This window comes from Microcaecilia unicolor, chromosome 1 (genome assembly GCF_901765095.1).
Source record: "Microcaecilia unicolor chromosome 1, aMicUni1.1, whole genome shotgun sequence".
Lineage (NCBI taxonomy): Eukaryota > Metazoa > Chordata > Amphibia > Gymnophiona > Siphonopidae > Microcaecilia > Microcaecilia unicolor.
This window is the reverse complement of record NC_044031.1, coordinates 631141150-631155511: the sequence shown is the minus strand read 5'-3', so window position 1 is coordinate 631155511 and position 14362 is coordinate 631141150. Positions and strand designations below refer to the sequence as shown.

General features: G+C 44.1%; 1 protein-coding gene across 1 annotated transcript in view; it reads left to right on the top strand.

The window, feature by feature from the left end:
- The window catches only part of RECQL4 (RecQ like helicase 4), a 261221-nt gene that overhangs the window by 153079 nt on the left and 93780 nt on the right, over positions 1 to 14362 (top strand). The window lies entirely within an intron of this gene.

Genomic DNA, 14362 nt, shown 5'->3' with positions numbered 1-14362 from the left:
ATGAGCCTTCTTCTTTCAATCGTATCAATCATGGGGCCAGTGCCTACTTTTCCCTATTAGTGTTTGTCACAAAGTGCCTAGAGCCTACCTGGGGGTTAACCCTGCAGCCACCTAAAGGATCTGTCCTAGTACTGCTCAGGTCTGCTACCACCTATGCACGTGCTGTACACTGATTTACCCTTCCACCCGCCTGCTGGTTCCCACTTGCCCCTGGGCTAGTCTTCCACTCTCAATTTATTCCCCAGTGATTTCTAGGTTACTGGGGCCACACTCTCAGAGGTCCCACAGTTCCCAGAAAACACCCACAGACCAAAACACAAACCACAAGGATTCTTAGTCCAAAACAGCCGAGTCAATAAACTAATAAAGTTTATTGCCAGGAAATTGAACAGTTAATCATATAAAACAGATGGGAAAGTAACAAGCAATAACAAGTAACTGAATATGGATCAATTATAAAATTTATCTAAACATTTGTTTACTATCTAAGTAGTACCTGGGAACTAGTACCTGGGAAGTTCAGGAAATATAGCTGCTTACAGTTTATGAAATACAACTGCTCATATGGCCACAGTAAAGAGGCCTTTCTCTCTCTACTTCCAAACTGAGACTAAAAAAATTACCTCGTAGCTTAGGCAGGAAAAAGGAAACTGTCAGTTGTGTAGCAACTTTACAAACAAAAGATAGTCACCGTCTACTGGCCAAAGAAGGGAAATGCACTTCATAAAATAATACAGATCATAGGCTTGGAAACCCACTGTTTCACCACACCTCCTCCCCTTTATGAGAGACCCCGGACTGCAACCTTTTCAGTCTGCTGGTTGGGTCTCGACAGTTCAGTGTCAGGGCAGTTCTGGCTCTTCCTTCCGGGAGAATCCATCAGCATTTCCATGTTCACTGCCCTTCTGATGCTTTATGGTGAAGTTGTACATCTGCAGGGCCAGGCTCCACCGGAGTAACTTCCCATTCTTTCCCGAGTCTCTTTTAAGCCGGACCAATGAATTTTGATCTGTAGTGACAGTAAAGTCTCACCCATACAGATATGGTTGCAGTTTCTTAAGGGCCCACACTAAGGCCAGACATTCTTTCTCAATTGTGGCATATGCTACCTTTCTGTCAAGGAGCTTGCGACTCAGGTATACAATGGAGTGCTCCTCCCCGCTGCTATTTACTTGACTGAGTACAGCCACAATGCCATATGTTGAGGCATCACTCTGTACCACAAATCTTTGATGGTAATCCAGTTAAGCCAGCACTGGACCAGTAAGTAACAGTCTTTAATGCTTTGAAGGCCACTTCACACTCTGGCGACTAGGTAGTGATTCAGATCTGTCTCTTTTTAGTTGGGTCAGTCAGGGGCTTACTCATGGTGCTGTAGTGAGACAAACTTTCTGTAATACCCTGCTGTCCCAAGGAAAGTCAATACTTGCTTTTTGGGTTGGGTGTGGGCCAATTTATATAGCTTCCACCTTAGCTGGCTCAGGCTTTAGCTAGCCACCTCCCACTCGGTGTCCAAAATATTGTACTTTTGCCATTCCCATCTTACATTTGCTGGGCTTAATGGTCCAGTCTATGAACTTTGGTATGAACAGCATCAGTCCCAATGACTTCTAGAGCTGCGTCGGACACATTGACATCAAGGAGGTCTCCTTCTGCTAGGACATTGAGTGTCGACAGCAACCACTGGGGTCAAATATTGTCTGACTCCCAACCCTAGGACAAGAAAGGATTCGACTCTGTTCTCATCAGCACAAGGGATTATGCCATTTGTCGGACAGAGGCCAAGAAGAATCAATATTGGCCCTCTTGTAAGCACAGCACTGAGTGCATTGGGGTTTTGATATTGTTGGTACTCAAGAAACGTCTGTGCTATGAGGACCACTTGCCCTCCGTTCAGCCGGGACCATGCCATTGATTCGACCCCAACAACTTCGAGGAAGCTGATTGCACTGGCTGAGTTTCCGCCTTCGCTGATTGTTCTCCTTGAGGAACAGATCTGGGCAATTCTCCAGGAGGAGATGGGGCGCCTTCTAGTTCAACTCGATGCACAAGTATTGAGGGCTTCGACATTGGACCCACCAGAGCTCCAGTCCATTGTGGAAGCCCATGCTATATCTGTCACAGCTTCATTGATGCCGGTGCTCCATAGGGTGTCAGAGACAATGCCTGTCAAGACAGTGTCATTGTCCAGTCCCAGAAGGGAGGCAGCTTCGGGTCACAGGAGATCACCTGTCCATCAGTGCCCTTGCCTAGGGCCTGAACAACCCATTAGCATACCAAGGCAAGTACAGACTCAACACTCCCAGAGAGGAGTGCATTCAAGAGCCTAATTCGGACCAGTTCTGGATGCCTGAGTAGGAACCGGAGGATGTGTCCCTTGGTCTATCGTCAGACTTCTCTCCCCCACCACATGAAAGGAGAGGGTTCCCCCCTAAGGCCCTGATTTTTGTAAAGGAAACTGAGGATGAGCCCAGGACCGAGTTATTTGACACCCTTGAGATTTACTGCTCTCCAATGGATTCTGTAACAGTGCGCAGTGGAAGACTGTCTTCTCTGTGCAGCCTATTCCCAAGAAGGTTGACTATATAGAGAGTCCAATCAATTGATTGTAGTGACTCTTCAGCTTTCTGGTTTTTTTATCAGGTGCTTTTCCCGCTTTAAATGATCTCTTTTTAAATATATAGATCTATAGATACATACTTATATATAAGTAACACGGGTTTGTTACTTTGTTTAATATACCTCAACTATTAGGATATTAGTTTATAATAAAGCTAAATTACTGTATATCCCAACAATAGGCAAGGAAGTGCATTGAACTACATACACAAAGTAAATCTGAACAGGTTCTTAAACCTCACAGTAAAGCTACCTGCTTTTGTAACTTACAGAACAGGTGAAGGAAGAATTGGGTTGGGGCTTTGGTAGGCATCTCTTTCTCTCTCTCTTTTTATTCAGAGGTAAATAAACCTCCTATACTTGAAGTATAGCAAAGAAACATCATGCCCCTAAAGCTGCTTACTCTTATTACAGCCTCTGTCCTTATTGAATGCTTAGTCGAAGGCAAGGATCTGGTTTCTTGTGATAAATGTATGCACATTGAATCCCTCATGAAAGAAGTGCAAGAACTGAGAGAGGAGGTGGCAAGACTAAGAAGCATCTGTGACAGCCGGAAGTTCATCCCAGAGATGCATGTTGAAACATTGGGGATTTCTAGCAAAGGGAGAAGAGATCTCGTGGAGAAAGAGGACACTGGACACAGACTACCAGATCCTGCAAAATCAACCCCCCAACTCCATTTTCTGTTGAACCGAAAAATTGATTCACAGCCTTGAAGGTAGAAAAGCTGAAAAACATCTTAAGAACAGGAAGAAACAACGATTAAGAATCCCAAAGCCACTGGATGGTGGCCAACAAGAAATGAAAGGGGGTTGTGGTTGGTGATTTTCTTCTGAGGGTTAGAAGCACCCATCTGCTGACCAGACATGATGTACAGGGAGGTGTGCTGTCTACCTGGTGCCAAGGTTTGGGATGTAACCAGAAAGTTTGCCAAGACCCATCAAGCCTACTGACCACTATCCTATGCTACTCATCCATGTTGGCACAAATGATACTGCTAGGAATCCTACTGAGCATATCAAACATGACTTCATAGCTCTAGGTCAGAAGGTGAAGCACTTAGGTGCACAGGCGGTGTTCTCATCAATCCTTCCTGTTGAAGGTAAAGGCCAAACGAGGGAATGTCGCTTCCTGGAACTGAACATGTGGCTGCGTGGATGGTGCCAATGCAAGCGCTTCAATTTCCTAGACCATGGGATGATTTTCCAAGAGCTACTGAGCAGTGATGGTGTCCATCTATCAAGGAAGGAATGAAGTGTCTTTTGCAACAGACTGGCCAAAGTACTAAAGAGGGCTTTAAACTAAATTTGCTGGGGATGGGTGTAAAAAGCCCCAAAGTCATTAATAATCCTCAGAAATTTCTATAAATACCTTTATAGAAAAGAGAAAAAGTAAAATCTGGAGAGCCATGTATTCCAATGCCCATAGTATGGGAAACAAATTTCTAGATCTAGAGGCTGCAATAATAGCCAACTTGGATTTAGTGGTGGTCACAGAGATGTGGCTCATGGAGAGCCATGACTGGGATATAGTTATACCTGGCTATAATCTTTTCAGGAAGGACAGGATAGGAAAAAAAGGTGAAGGAGTGGCATTATATGTTAAGAATAATATTAATGTGACAGAATTACAGGACATATGGGATAGGGTAGAAGCACTGTGTGTTAAATTGGAAAGAGGGACTGGAAAATGTATTTACGTTTGTGTGATATACAGGCCTCCTTCACAGTCAGAAGAAATGGACAGAGACTTAATTGAAGACATTCACAAGATAGCTAGGAAAGGGAAATGACTACTAACGGGTGATTTTAATATGCCAGATGTCGATTGGAGAGTCCCTGCTGCGGAGTCATCTTGAAGCAAAGGGATTTTGGATTCTGTACAGGAAGAATTGTTCCAGTGGTGGGTAATGGAACCAACACAGGATGGAACTATTCTGGTGCTTATGAACAGGGAGAATATTTCTGATGTTATGGTGTGGGATCATTTTGCATCTAATGATCACCGAGTGGTGTGGTTCAATATTACGACACAGGAGGGGAAGACTTGCTTGGTTATTTATTTATTTTTATTTCTGCATTTGTACCCAACATTTTCCAATAGGGAATCAGTTCAATGTGGCTTACAAGTACGTTGGTTATGCATGTTACATAGTTGTTATGTGTTGGTGCTTGTCTAGTTCAGTTCTTGTTCGAGATCTGGTACCATCATGTGTCATCGTGGGTCAGAAGGTCCTAAATTTTAACTAACTTTGCCAAGATGGGGGAATTTCTCAAGGAAGAGTTGGATGGGAACAGCTGAAGGAAGTAGAACATCTGTGGGCAAAACTGAAAGTAGCTATTTTAAAGGCAGCAAACCTTTATGTTAGAAAATTACATAAATGTAAGAGGAAAAGAAGGCTGCTCTGGTTCTCAAACGTAGTAGCTGAAAAGGTAAGGGAAAAAAGGTTCGCTTTCTTACATTACAAGACATCGCAGAAAGAGGAGGACAGGCAAAAATACCTGAAAAAGCTAAGAGAAGCTGGAAAAGCTGTCAGAAAATTAAAGAGACCAATGGAGGAAAAGATAACCAATACAGTAAAATTGAGGAACAAGACCTTTTTTAGATATGTAAGTGAAAGGAGAAAGTGCCACAATAGCATTGTGATGCTCAAAGCTGAAGGGCAGGAATATGTAGAAGTTGATAAGGATAAAACTGAACTGCTTAACAATTATTTCTGTTCTGTGTTCATGGATGAAGGACTGAGGGCAGGACTGCAGAAAACAAATGCTAATGGGGATAGATGTATGGTAGACCAGGACTGATTCTCAGAAGACTGTGTTTGTGAGAAGCTAGCTAAACTAAAAGTAGACAAAGCGATGGGGTCTGAAGGGATACATCTGAGAGTACTCAAGGAACTCAGAGAAGTTCTGCCAGCTCCACTGCCTGACCTCTTCAATGCTTCCTTAGAGTCCTCCTTAGAGTCCAGAGTGGTCTTGGAAGACTGGAGAAGGGCAGATGTGGTGCCTTTGCACAAGAGTGGAAACAAGGAGCAGTTTGCAAATTACAGACCAGTCAGTCTGACCTCAATGGTGAATAAACTAATGGAAATGCTTCTAAATTAGAGGATTATGAGATTTCTCGAATCAAATGGACTGCAGGACCCGAGACACCATGGTTTCACTAGAGGCAGGTCTTGTCAGACAAATCTGATTGACTTTTTTGACTGGATGACCAAGCAGTTGGATGTGGGAGGGGCACTAGACGTGGTGTACTTGGATTTTAGCAAAGCTTTTGACACGGTTTCGCATAAGTGACTGATAAACTGAAAGCCCTCAGTATGGGACCTAAAATGACTGACTGGGTTAAAAACTGGTTAAATGGAAGGAGACAATGTAGTGGTAAATGGAGCTTGCACTGAGGAAAAGGATGTTATCAGTGGTGTACCGCAGGGATCGGTCCTTGGGCCGGCTGTTTTTAATGTCTTTGTGAGTGATATTGCAGAAGGACTTCTGGTAAGGTTTGTGTCACGTCTGTGGACGTGACAACCCTCAGACTTAACCTGTTTCTGGGAGTCAGTGTCTGTGCTGGCTTCTGCTTGTCTTTGTGTCTGTGTCTGTGTTAGGTTCTCTCTGGCTCTGTGTGCTGATTGCCCTACTGAACCTCACCTGTGTGGGCTATGCCTCTTCCAAGATGGCTGCCACCTCCTCCTCTTTGCCAGTATCCAAGATGGCTCCCACTGTTCCTTCCTATGAGCTGACTGCTCTGTGTGTCAAGCCTCTGTTTGGTTGCAAGGTGATTGCTGCAGCTGTGGCTCTGGTGTTGAAGGGCTTTATTAATCACTTGGAGACTACAGTCCTGGCCTTTGCATCTCATCTAAAGGTCCTGGTGTATAGAGTGCTCTGTACACGGTTTCAGTGTTTGCTCTGTGTGAGTTTCTTTGTTTAGACTAGCTAGCTTAGGCACCGTCTGGCTTGTAGCCTGTGTATAGCTTTGCTAGTGCTCTGTGTTTGTTTAGACTAGCTGGCTTAGGCACCGTCTGGCTTGTAGCCTGTGTATAGCTTTGCTAGTGCTCTGTGTTTGTTTAGACTAGCTGGCTTAGGCACCGTCTGGCTTGTAGCCTGTGTATAGCTTTGCTAGTGCTCTGTGTTTGTTTAGACTAGCTGGCTTAGGCACTGTCTGGCTTGTAGCCTGTGTATAGCTTTGCTAGTGCTCTGTGTTTGTTTAGACTAGCTAGCTTAGGCACCGTCTGGCTTGTAGCCTGTGCATAGCTTTGCTAGTGCTCTGTGTTTGTTTAGACTAGCTAGCTTAGGCACCGTCTGGCTTGTAGCCTGTGTATAGCTTTGCTAGTGCTCTGGGTTTGTTTAGACTAGTTAGCTTAGGCACCATCTGGCTTGTAGCCTGTGTATAGCTCTGCTAGTTCTCTGTGTTCCCAGTATTAGACTAGCCAGCTTAGGCACCGTCTGGCTTGTAGCCTGTGTATAGCTCTGCTAGTTCTCTGTGTTTGTTCCTAGTGATAGACTAGCCAGCTTAGGCACCGTCTGGCTTGTAGCCTGTGCATAGCTCTGCTAGTTCTCTGTGTTTGTTCCTAGTGTTAGACTAGCCAGCTTAGGCACCGTCTGGCTTGTAGCCTGTGCATAGCTCTGCTAGTTCTCTGTGTTGGTTCCTAGTGATAGACTAGCCAGCTTAGGCACCGTGTGGCTTGTTCGCCTGTGCATAGCTCTGCTAGTTCTCTGTGTTGGTTCCTAGTGATAGACTAGCCAGCTTAGGCACCATGTGGCTTGTTCGCCTGTGCATAGCTCTGCTAGTTCTCTGTGTTGGTTCCTGGTGTTAGACTAGCCAGCTTAGGCATCGTGTGGCTTGTTCGCCTGTGCATAGCTCTGCTAGTTCTCTGTGTTGGTTCCTGGTGTTAGACTAGCCAGCTTAGGCACCGTGTGGCTTGTAGCCTGTGTATAGCTTTGCTAGTGTTAGGTGTTTGTTTCCAGGGCATGACTTGTTAGCTTGGGCACAGCTTAGTTGTTAGCTGGTGTATAGCTTTTCCAAGTCTCCTGAGTTTGCTCTGTGTATGTTCCTGTGTATGACTGGTTTGCCTGGGTATAGCGTTCCTGTTAGCCTGGGTACAGTTTACTAGTCATTGTGTTGAAACCTGCCGACTGCCAGAACCGGGACAGTCCCTGCTTGTCTGCCTTGCCTTCGCCTAGGTGCCAGGGGGCACTCCTGGATCTTCATTCCTGCTGTTCCTGTAAGTCCTACCGGCTGCCAGAACCTGAGGGCTCAACCCTCGGGGAAAGGCGGTCAAGTGTAGGTGAAGCCTAGGTCCAGGGTGTTCCAGCTCCGCGGGTTCCGCTCCAGTGTGTTCCAGTCCAGCGGGTTTCACTCCTGTATGTTCCAGTCCAGTGGGGCCACTCCAGTGTGTCCAGTCCAGCGGGCCCCACTCCAGTGCGCACCCGTCCGGTGCGTTCCAGTTCCGAGTGTTCCGGTGTAGAACTCCAGTCCGGGGTTCCGGTCCAGTCTTGTTTCATCTCTACCTGGAAGGTGATCTTGCCTGCCACTGCCGCTCCACGGTAGTGGCCTATGGACTCACAACCCCGTGCTCCCGGGGAAGAAGCCTGAAAGTATGCCAAGGTCCTCGAGAGCGCGGCAGGCGCAAGAGACGCGACAGTTTGTCTCTTTGCAGATGATACCAAACTCTGGCGGGTGTGGACGACATGCGAAGCTTGAAGAATGGTCCAAAAATTGGCAACTAATATTTCATGCTAAGAAATGCAGAGTCATGCATTTGGGTTATAAGAAGAATCCAAGAGAACAGTACAGTATAGGGGGTGAAGTGCTTTTGTATTTGAAAGAAGAGCGGGATTTGGTGGTGATTGTGTCTGATAATCTTAAGGTGGCCAAACAGGTGAAAAAGGCAACGGTCAAAGCTAAAAGGATGCTTAGGTGCATAAGAAGAGGGATGACCAACAGGAACAAAGAGATGACAGTGCCCTTGTATAAGTCTCTGGTAAGGCCCCATTTAGAGTACTGTGTGCAGTTCTGGAAACCGCACCTACAGGAAGATATAAACAAGATGGAGACGGTCCAGAGGGCAGCTACAAATTTGGTCAGTGGTCTCTGCCATAAAACATATAAGGACAGGCTTATGAACCTCAACATGTATACGCTGGAAGAGAGCCGGAGAGAGGGGATATGATAGAGATGTTTAAATACCTCGGTGGCATACAGTAGGTGAGCCTTTTTCAAATGAAGGAAACCTCTAGAATAAGAGGGCATAGGATGAAGTTAAGTGGAAATAGGCTTAGCAGGAATCTGTGAAAATACTCTTTCATGGAAACTGCCTAGCCTCAATGCAAATGTAAGCTTGATTCGCTTGGATGTAAACCAGCTGAATGTCTGCCACAGCGCCTTAGACATAGATATGAACACCAGTAAAACACTCCTAACCATCCATTGTCTCTCCCTACTCTTATACGCACACACAACCTACAACCAAGACAACAACAACCCCATTGCCCACAAATCACACAGCACTCACATACACACAATGCCCACCCTAAAGAACATCCATGACAACTCACCCACAATACAACAATCCTATGTACAACCGATCAACAACCCACCAAACCTAAGACACAACAACCAACCAAACGGAATAATCTCTGGATATGAATACCGCCGACTAAAAGATGAAAACAACAACAACAACAAATTCAACTACCGAAGAAACAGACAACTAATAAAAATAAACACATCGAACCCCCCCCCCACGGAACCATACCACTCAGTCCAACTAGGATACATCAATGCAAGATCAGCAGTAAGCAACTCAGTAGATATACTAGACTGGATCACCACAGATAAATTAGACCTTTTATTCATCACAGAAACCTGGTTCCATAGCCCTACAGACCCTGCCATCTTAGAAACATACCCACCAGAATACAAAATCACCCACTGGACAAGAAATGGAAAAAAAAGAGGAGGCGGAATAGCTATTATCTACAAACCCGAATTCACCATCACAATAACGGGTGAATCTACCTCGCCACAACTTGAAATTGCATCGACAAGAATTAATCATCCAAACCTAATAGGACACCTTAACACAATCCTATTCTACAGGCCACCAGGAAAATGGCAAGACTCCCAAGTACAACTCATGGATTTCATCTCAAACTCCTGCGTGTCTGCCTCAAACATCCTCATACTAGGAGACATCAACCTACACCTAGAAGATGACACCTCACCAAGCACACGAGAATGCAAAGAATTCCTAAAACTCTGGGACCTACAAGTACCCAACACGCAACCAACACACAAAAAAGGACACACACTTGATATCATAACAAACAAATTCGAACCGGACTCAACTATCACAATCACTGACACAAGATGGACACCTGCATTATGGTCAGACCACCATAAAGCAAATGTCTCTCTCTGCTGGCGAAAAACACACATAAACACAATCAATAAACAGGAGCGAACAACATACACAACGAGAGGAAAAATAGACCCCACAATATTCTGGCAACAGATCTACCAGAACGAATGGCCAACAAACGCTGACACCATCCAATTCCTCCAAGAATGGGACGATCTATGTACAACAACATTAGACAAAATCGCCCCAATCCAAACCAGAACATCAAACAGGAACAAAACAAATCCGTGGTTCACCGAAGAGCTGAAAAAACTTAAAACACAAGTCAGGAAACTAGAACGAGAATGGAACAAAACGAAAGACGAACAAACACTAAACGCATGGAAATTACTTCGGAGAAAATACACCATAAAACAGACCAAAAGACTACATTACAGAACAATAATAGGATCAAGCTACAAAGACACACACAAACTCTTCAACCTTGTGAACAAACTGTTAGACACAACACCAGCTACAAACAACGGCAAAGATGTACCAGATGTGGACAACCTTGCGAAATACTTCAAGGAGAAAATTATACAACTATGACTCAAAATACCTGCAAGCCCTTTTGAGTACGCCACACTTTTAGATTGTCTTGACCCAGAAGAAGGAACATACCCTGCTGACAGAACATGGACCGAATTCGAAATACTATCAGAAGACCTCATCTCTGAAACTCTCAAAAGATATGCCAAATCCCACTGCAAACTAGACACGTGCCCAAATAACCTCATGAAATCTGCTCCTCAACAATTCATAATAGACCTAACGAGCCATGTGAACTTCATGCTACAAAACGGACTTTTCCCAAAAGAAAAAGGAAAAATCTTACCCCAATTCCTAAAGATACAAAGAAAAGCACGAGTGAAATAACCAACTACAGGCTAGTAGCATCCATATCACTAATAACCAAAATAACCGAAGGAATGGTAACCAAACAACTTACAAACTATCTAAACAAACACTCAATACTGCATGACGCCCAATCAGGATTCCGGTCGAATCATAGCACAGAAACAGTATTAGTCACCCTTATGACTAGATTTAAACAAATAATTGCAACTGGCAACAATATACTCCTCCTACAATTTGACATGTCAAGTGCCTTCGATATGGTTGACCACGGAATCCTATTACACATACTCGAATACTTTGGCATTGGAGGAAATGTCCTGAATTGGTTTGAAGGGTTCCTAACCCAACGTTCGTATCAAGTCACATCAAATTCGACCACGTCTAAGGCATGGACACCTGAATGTGGAGTACCACAAGGATCACCTCTCTCACCAACCATCTTCAACCTAATGATGATCCCTCTGGCAAAACTCTTATCAAACCATAACCTCAACCCATAAATATACGCTGATGATGTGACAATATACATCCTCTTCAAACAAGACATTAACGAAATCTTCAACGAAATCAATCAAAGTCTACACATCATGAACACATGGGCAGATGCATTTCGTCTGAAATTAAATGCAGAAAAAACTCAATGCCTAATACTCACCTCCCAATACAACACAAAAGAATTCACAGCTATAAACACACCAAACCTGAACCTTCAGATCTCAGAAACGCTAAAAATCCTTGGAATCACTATCGACCGCCACCTAATGCTCGAAACTCATGCTAACAACACAACTAAAAAGATGTTCTACAGCATGTGGAAACTGAAAAGGATAAGACCATACTTCCCAAGATCCGTATTTCGCAGCCTAGTGCAATCCCTCGTGCTCAGCCATCTGGATTACTGCAACTCACTATACGCAGGTTGCAAAGAACAAACACTGAGGAAACTTCAAACAGCCCAGAATACGGCAGCCAGACTCATCTTTGGAAAGCCAAAATATGAGAGTGCAAAACCATTACGAGAGAAACTGCACTGGCTTCCACTCAAGGAACACGTCACTTTTAAAGTATGCATATTAGTCCACAAAATCATTCACGGCGAAGCCCCAGCCTACATGTCTGAGTTAATAGACTTACCACCCAGAAACGCCAAAAGATCATCCCGAACCTTCCTTAACCTCCACTTCCCCAATTGCAAGGGCTTGAAATACAAAGCGTTACATGCGTCAACCTTTTCTCACATGAGCACGCAGTATTGGAACACACTGCCGCGCAACTTAAGAACAATCAACGAGCAAGCTTCCTTCCGCAGATTACTGAAGACCCATCTTTTCGAAAAGATTTATGGAAAGAACCAAAACACATAAAGTCCACACTTACTGTTCACTAATGCATCATACATTCACCTCTGAACTCTCATTCCCGTATTATCACATCATTCATACCTTTACTCACAGAAAGATATATACCATATGTCTTCATGCCTTTTTATCGCCCTCTAAGCTCCCATTGTTTCCTTCCAAAGTTTCAATGTTTGTGCTCCATTGTTACATTCCTTAACGACACCTCAATTGTTTCGCAAAACTCTGCACAATGTAATCCATAACCAATCTGTAACAAATTGTATTTCCAACATTTAACTCATATTGTAAGCCACACTGAACCCGCAAAAAGGTGGGAAAATGTGGGATACAAATGCAATAAATAAATAAAAGGTGTTGGATGCTTGGAATGGCCTGGTGGAGGTTGCGGAGACGAGAACTGTGTCAGAATTTAAGAAAGCTTGGGATAGGCACGTGAGAACCCTTAGGAAAATGAGTTAGTGGTTACTGAGGATGGGCAGACTAGATTGGCCATTCTTCCCTTATCTGCTATCATGTTCTATGTTTCTAGAAGGGTTCCAGACTCAGACTCCCAAAGAGGAGTACTTTCAAGAGTCTTATTCGGACCTGGATGCCTGAGGAGGAACCAGAGGTCCTCTTGGAGGGGGGAGTCCATTGATCTGTCCTCAGACCCCTCTCCTTCCCCACCCCCACCGCCCCTCCACATAAAAGGAGGAGGTTTCCCCCTAAGGAACTGATTTTGTAAAGGAGATGGTAAAGTCAATCTATTTAATTTGGAAACTGAGGATGATCCCAGGGCTGAATTATTTGAAACCCTTGAGATTACCTCTTCTCCAAAGGATGCTGTGACAGTGCCAGTGTACAGTGAGAGACTCCTCTCTCTGTGCATCCTATTCACAAGAAGGTTAACTATATATAGAGTCAAGAAGGTTTCCAGATTCAAGAAGCTCCAGCTTCCTCACAACACTATGATGGTCAAATACACCTTTCAAAGAGCTAAAAGTTCCAAGACTTACTCCTCGGTGCCCTTGGGGAGGGTGTCTCAGACTTGGGAGTCTTTGGGGAGGAAGGTGTTTCAGAATGCTATGCTCATTTCCTGCATATATTCTTATCAGCTCTTCATGAGCAATCACTTGTGGAACTTAGTGAGCAGTGTGATGTTCCAAAGAAAACAGAGGGGATGCCATCCTATCCTAGACCTAAGGGCCTAGAACAAAGTTGTGACAAAGCAAAAGTTCAAGATCATTTCCCTGGGCAGCTTGCTTCCCTTGATTCAGGAACAAGATTAGCTACTCTTTCTGGACTTAAAGAACGCCTGTACCCACATACAGATATATTCTGGTCACAAAAGGATCAGGTTTCAGTTTATTTTTGATATGCTCCGGGGGTCAGCTCTTGCCACCTTATTATTTAATATTTACATGGCATCATTGGGCAAGGTTTTTGGAAAATTGCAGGCAGAGCATAAGATTTATGCAGGCGATGTCCAATTTTTCTTCCCCTTGCAGGGTGGGTTGCCTTGGTTCATTGAGAAATTTAAGAATTGAATGAATGCTGTAGGAGAATAGATGAGATGTAATAGGTTAGCATTGAATTTAGGAAAAACAGCTTATTATTAGTTCAACTCCAAATTGTGTAGGTGGGAGAGGTGGAATTAACTGTAAGAAAATGCATGTTCTGGATGTGATTCTGGACACTCGACTGACAATGCAAAAGCAAGTTTTGAATGTCGTGAAGGCTGCCTTTTTTCAACTTCATTTATTGGCTAGGTTGAAACCTATGCTATCTAGTTATGATTTGGAGGCAGTGGTTCAGAGTCTGGTCATTTCTAGGATGGATTTCTGCAATGCGCTTTACTTGGGCATTGCCAAGTCAAGGATGCAAGCATTGCAGACTATCCAGAATGCTGCAGCCAGATTACTGGTAGGAGTTTTAAGGTCTGAGCATGTGTGTCTAGTGCTTAAATCTCTGCATTGGTTACCAATTGCTTTTTGAGTGCATTATAAGAGATTGATTCATCAGATTTTATATTCAGTTTGCCCATGGTATTTTAAGCAGGTGATCACTATTTATCGTCCAGCCAGGGCTTTGCACGCTGACTGTTCCATGTTAGTGTCAACTGATAAAGTGAAGGCTGTGAAAT